This window comes from Marmota marmota, unplaced genomic scaffold (genome assembly GCF_001458135.2).
Source record: "Marmota marmota marmota unplaced genomic scaffold, marMar, whole genome shotgun sequence".
In the NCBI taxonomy this organism is placed as follows: domain Eukaryota; kingdom Metazoa; phylum Chordata; class Mammalia; order Rodentia; family Sciuridae; genus Marmota; species Marmota marmota.
The window spans coordinates 8,176,677-8,182,676 of record NW_025999942.1 but is presented as its reverse complement, the minus strand read 5'-3'; the positions used below and the strand labels follow the sequence as shown (position 1 = coordinate 8,182,676).

Sequence of the window (6,000 nt, the reverse complement as noted above, 5' to 3'; positions counted from 1 at the left end):
TGCACTTCTATAATAAAAATGTTATATTGCAAATGAATATTTCACAAATGAAGTTTCAATTTGGAGTAAATTCTCAAAAAGATATATTTAAAATGTACACACCCTCTATGGATCACTTTCACAGCAGATATGTAAAGTTTCAACTAGAAAATAACAAAAATAGAGGATAAATCCTATGGTTTAGGCAATATTTAAATAAATTGCAGAATAAAAAACCCTACAGATTATTAATTTGTTAAGTCAAATTATAAGTCATTCAATTAATATCTGATAGGAAGTAAATAAAATTGGGGCATTTATAACGATTGGCAAATATATAATAAAATGAAGCAAATTCATGTGTGAAACTAATATGTTAATCAACCAGCAATTGCTCTTTTTTGAACTTTTAATGTTGGAACAATGCTAGCTATTGGTGTGACTACAAAAAATATATCTTAAACAGTGAGTGAGCTCCATGCATACCAAAAGTGAATCAAGAAAATAAATCCGATTTAGCCAAATAATCACTAGTCCTTCATGATTTTCCCTAGAGAAGACATTTTATCTGATTACAAGTAAAAGTACTATAAATGTCTATAGTATATTACTATTATTTAGAAGATGCAGCCGGGTGTGGTGTCACACACCGTAAGCCCAGGGGCTCCATAGACTGAGGCAGGAGCATCTCAAGTTCAAAGTCAGCTTCAGAAACTTATCAAGGCCCTAAGCAACTGAGCAAGACCCTGTCTCTAAACAAAATATTAAAGAAAAAAAAGTTGGAGAGGTGCAACTGTTTAAGCACCCCTGGATTCAATCCCCAGTATAAACAACAACAATAAAACAAAAATTATAAGACTAAATACTCAATTTTTTGAAATATGTCATAAAAATTATCAGTAAATATTGACATGATTTAGTTTTCTAAGTATCAAAATGTTTCTAAAACGTAATTGAAGGCTTATACACAAATAAATGACTTTATTTTTTAAAATCATACGTATATTAATTATATAAAATTAATTCTTAGAAAATGAACTTCATGTAAAATTGAAGTAGTTTTCTTTACAAGTGGTATGTGTGAGTAGTTCAAAAACAGGATCCCTCTCCATCAGAGAATATCACAGTTGGCTTTTTGACCTATTCTGTTGCAGCCCATCCGTATCCAATACCTGATACTTCCTGTGATTTACAAAACCAAATATATTTGTTAATCCTCAGTACATTTTTAATAAATTTAGGTTCAGTAAAATTGTTTTGAGTAAATTAAGGCTATTCTTAGTACTGTAAAAATTTACTCAAGCAATTACTTTCACAACTATGGATATGCAACATAACTGTGAATAATTTACTAATATTTTTCTTCCAAACTGGACACCTTACAATCTTGTTAGGAAATGCTTTATGATACCATAGTTTTTGATTTTCAAACTGAGATCAAATATAAGTCATGACAACTGTGAAATTATGAATTATAAATAACAATGTGCTGGATTCAGTGGTTTACACATCTGCATTTTCTCATCTATATAATTAAGACACATATCCAGGAGATTACTTGATAGTATTAATGGTTTCCATTGAATACTTATATGGATCAAACACTCCATACATACATTATCTCATTTAAATCTGAAAAGGTATTTATTGGATTCACTAATGCTGAATCCTGTGCTAGAAATACAAAGAAGGTGAGAAGACATACTTCTGATATGAAGGATAAATTTGGGCTGGACACATCTGTATTAAGAGGCATATACATTCCAGATAAGTGAAAAGACAGAAATTACCTTGTAAAGAAGAGAGGATGTTTGAGAAACATGAAAGTTGAGTGTGACATAACAGTCATAAAATTGCATGAAGTTAAACAATAACAACAAAGACCATATTTTAGACCAATTGCCCATCATTAAGGTATTGTTATGGGAATTGTACAGAAGGATTTTGTTAAGTTTTCACTTAAATATTTTAGAAGCTCTGTATATAGAAATTATAATGCATAGCCTAATAAAACAGGTATCTTGAGAAAGTTTCACCTGAGCTTGGCAAATGAAATCTGCCTTCTACTTAAGAAAGAACTCTCAGATCCATAAAAGATTGTTGTCCATCATTAGAAAATTCAGAATTAATTTCACTTAGCATTTGGTTTTTGGGGATTGCTAAGTGAAGTTAGCCAATCCCAAAAAAACAAATTCTGAATGTTTTCTCTGCTATAAGGAGACGGAATTATAATGGGATTGGGGATGGCAGAGCATAGGAGGATTAGATGAATTTAGATAGAACAGAGGGGTGGGGGGGAAGGAAGGGGCCATGGGAGTAGAAAAGATGGTGGAATGAGATGGACATCATTACCCTAAGTACATGTATAAAGACACGAATGGTGTGATATATTTTGTATACAACCAGAGATATGAAAAATTGTGCTCTATATATGTAATATGAATTATAATGCATTCTACTGTCATATATAACAAATTAGAATTTAAAAATTATTAAAAATTCAGAATTAAACTATTGGCATTAACACCTTTATTTCGAAGGCATGGAAATTGAGGAGGAAAGTTACATTACAGGTCATGTTTAGGAAAAACATAAAGAGATTTTGAGACATACAAAAACTTATATCTGAAAGATATATGTGAAGAATGAGCAGAATGTTAAAGGATTTTAAATCTAAAAATATTCATATTATGTATATTAATATTATCAAAATATTGAATATACTAAAGAAGAAGGGCTCTCAGTCTATATGTATCTGTTTTGTGATAAGATACTAATAGGTTCAGGTATATTTGTATGTAACATTTACTGTAAATTAGTATAATATCCATCTAGAATTAAAAAGAAGAAAGCTATATTTGAAGTTTCAATTAACATTTTAGTTAAGTTAGAAATGTTAAGCAATGAGCAAGTACAAAAGAAAATATTTTAAAAATGTACCCACAAACTTTAGAAAAGTGATGGCATAGATTACTTTTTAAATGATCCATGAGGATGAATACAAAAACACATTATTAACAAGGGAAGAAATTCTAATGTGTTCAGTTTCTATACACATTACTATAGTGCTCCATCCTCTACTTTAGAGTACCAAAAATAAATTTTTTAATACAAGAATGTCAAACATTGGAAATCTTGGGCAATGCCCAATAAGAAGAATATGTCACAAAAGAAATATTTTATGGCCTGAAGCAAATTCCCTGAATTTCCTGCCTCTTCTCAAATTAGACCTGCTTCTAAAATGTTGGTGGACTAGAAGCATTCATAATAAAAGAAAGTTGGTGGGTTTCTTAAAAAATACCTTATGAAAACAAATTAAGGGAAAACAATAATAATATTTCCTAGAGGAAATATTAAGATATGGATCAAGAAAAAAAATGTACAATTGTAGTAAAGAAGGTGGTGCAGGGGGAGAAAATGTTTACACTTGTACTTGGTTTCTTTTCATGTATCTGGTTCTCAACAAATATTTACTAATTAATTACATCACATCGGAATACTTAATCCAAGACTGAAATGCATTAATATAAATTAGGTATTCAACAGTTAGTCCCAAGGATACGTACTTAAGTTTGCTACAATTAGAAGAAGCTAATATTATAGACTTTACTATACTTTTAAATTTTTGGTAAATTAAAAATACAATAAATTTTACAATTACAAAAATGTATATACTAAATTACAGGAGAAGTGTGAATCATGCTCCAAAATGTGTTGAAATTCAGTAATTTGAGGAAAACCCACCAAAATATGCATGATAGAGGGACTGTAAATTAGCATCATTGGACAAATGTATGGGGGAATAAACATAGAGATGCAGCACCAAGAAACACTGAATTATGTATGTAATTCAAATGTCAATTATTACTGCCCATTCCACTACATGTAGACTGAGGGAAAAGATCAGTGATGTTCTTAAAATCCAGAAGCTTAAGGGAACTTGAGATGTGTGGAAAAGTGAAAAGACATAAAGATCATTTTAAAGACATGCTATGTAACTGCATCAGAGTTTTTCTGGGCACACATCTTTGACAAACTTCTTATTTAAATAGAAATTCATAATTGTAAAAGCATTTCTACTTACACTTGGGATGACTGCAATACTTCTGTGTCTGTTACTTCTTGATCCACTAACTCATTTTTCATATTTATATTAAGAAAATGCTTTAATTAAACTCTCCTAAGGCTTAAGCCCCTATTAAAGTAGTCCATATTTAAAAAATGGAAGAATTTACTTAGCAGTTAGGATTTTCAAACTCTAATGCTGGAAAAACCACTGGCCCTTCAGCTGATGGTTACTTAAGTTTTCTGTCTAATAGAATATGAGTCAAAAGCTATTTAATATTAAGAAGAACATAAAATGTTAAAAAGTTACTGACGATTAAGATTTCAGACCACAGTGATTCTCAGCATACAAATGAATTTCAGTATCTATTTTTAGTATCAATGTTTTCTTAAGAATTATTGCCTTTTGAATGATTTAGTTGCTGGGAAGCAAATTACATACGAGAAGTTCAAGCCTAAAATGACATGAACATATAATTAATTTCTCTACAAATGTCTCTAAATAAAGTTACTTGTTTAATACAGATATGAGTAGTAAGAAAGTTACAGGGTTATTATGAGGGACATGATAAATGTAGTCATGAAAGAAAACAATTTTTAATTTAGTAGACTCTATCAATCTAAAAAGCCTATGAATATTTACTATTAATTCAGTATGCTGGAAAGTAGATAAAAGAGAGTGAGTTCATGCAAGAAAGAGCATCATAAAACAAAACAATATAATAGTATCAAAATTTATTTAAATTTCCATGATTGCATATCTACATTTAAAATCAAAGGGAGCATCACATTTCTAGGGAGAATGATTAAAATTTATTTTCCTTTATAAAAGATGTGGTAAAATATCAAGAAACCTTAGGATACAGCTAAGGTCTTTGTTCTGACAGCAAAACCATTTATAAAACCTTGATGTGATCTGAAGTACCATTAGTAAGTAAGTTTTTGTGTACATTCACGGTCACAAACCTCAAGACATTTTGTAGGAATGTATCTTGCAAAGGTCAGATAATGCCACCTTTTGCCTTGCTATTATTCCTTAAAGAATGGGCAAAATACCCATCTATATTTATAAAATTGAAAACATTAATTAACATTGAAAAAGAGGTGGAGAGGCTTGTACATTCACAATTCAAAACATATAATTTGAAAACACTTGTATCTTTTTGCATAAACTTCTAAAATGGTTGTTTAAAAAATTTCAATTTCCTTGTGAAATTACTTCATTAAATGCAGATGAAAGTACACATTAAAAGGGCATAGGCTACAAAAATGGGTTAGGTTTATACAATCAAAACACTGGTAGGGCTGGGCATGATAGTAACCCTGTAATCCCAGTAGCTCAGCAGGTTGAGGCAGGAGGATTGAAAGTTCAAAGCGAGCCTCAGCAATATAGTGAGACCCTAACCAACTTAGCAAGACCCTGTCTCAAAATTTTAAAAAAAAAATTTAAATAGGGCTGAACAAGTGGCTCAGTGTTTAAGCACCCCTGGATTCAATCCCTGGTACCCTCCACTAAAAAAAAAGTATCAGTAGGAAACTTGGAGCTGTTTGTTAACTATAATTTTGGAATAATAACTGGTACATTGACCGATGAGATTCACTTATATGCCATTATGGATTGGATTCAATGACCATATATCTTTCATCCAAGAAAGACTTCCAATAATCTTTTCTATGTTGCTGTTGTTCTGTCACAGGAAGAAAAAAAATGAAAGTGACTATAAGGTAATAGGAAAGACAAAGAGCATCAGGCCTTTAGGAATTCAGAGATAAAAATTAGGACAAACAAATCTCTTTCAAAAATATAGTGTGAATTAAATTGTTACTTACCTTTTTTCTTTTTAAGAGAAAAGTAGAAGGTCTTCATTCATTCCTCTTTTTGTTGAATAGGCTCAATTTTTTAATTAATATTATACATTATACATTTTAAAATATTTAGTATCATTTCACATATAC

At 30.4% G+C, this 6,000-nt stretch overlaps 1 protein-coding gene across 2 annotated transcripts in view; it reads right to left on the bottom strand.

Annotated features, from left to right (window-relative positions):
- Nucleotides 1-6,000, bottom strand: part of Dach1 (dachshund family transcription factor 1) — a 224,981-nt gene that overhangs the window by 98,346 nt on the left and 120,635 nt on the right. The window lies entirely within an intron of this gene.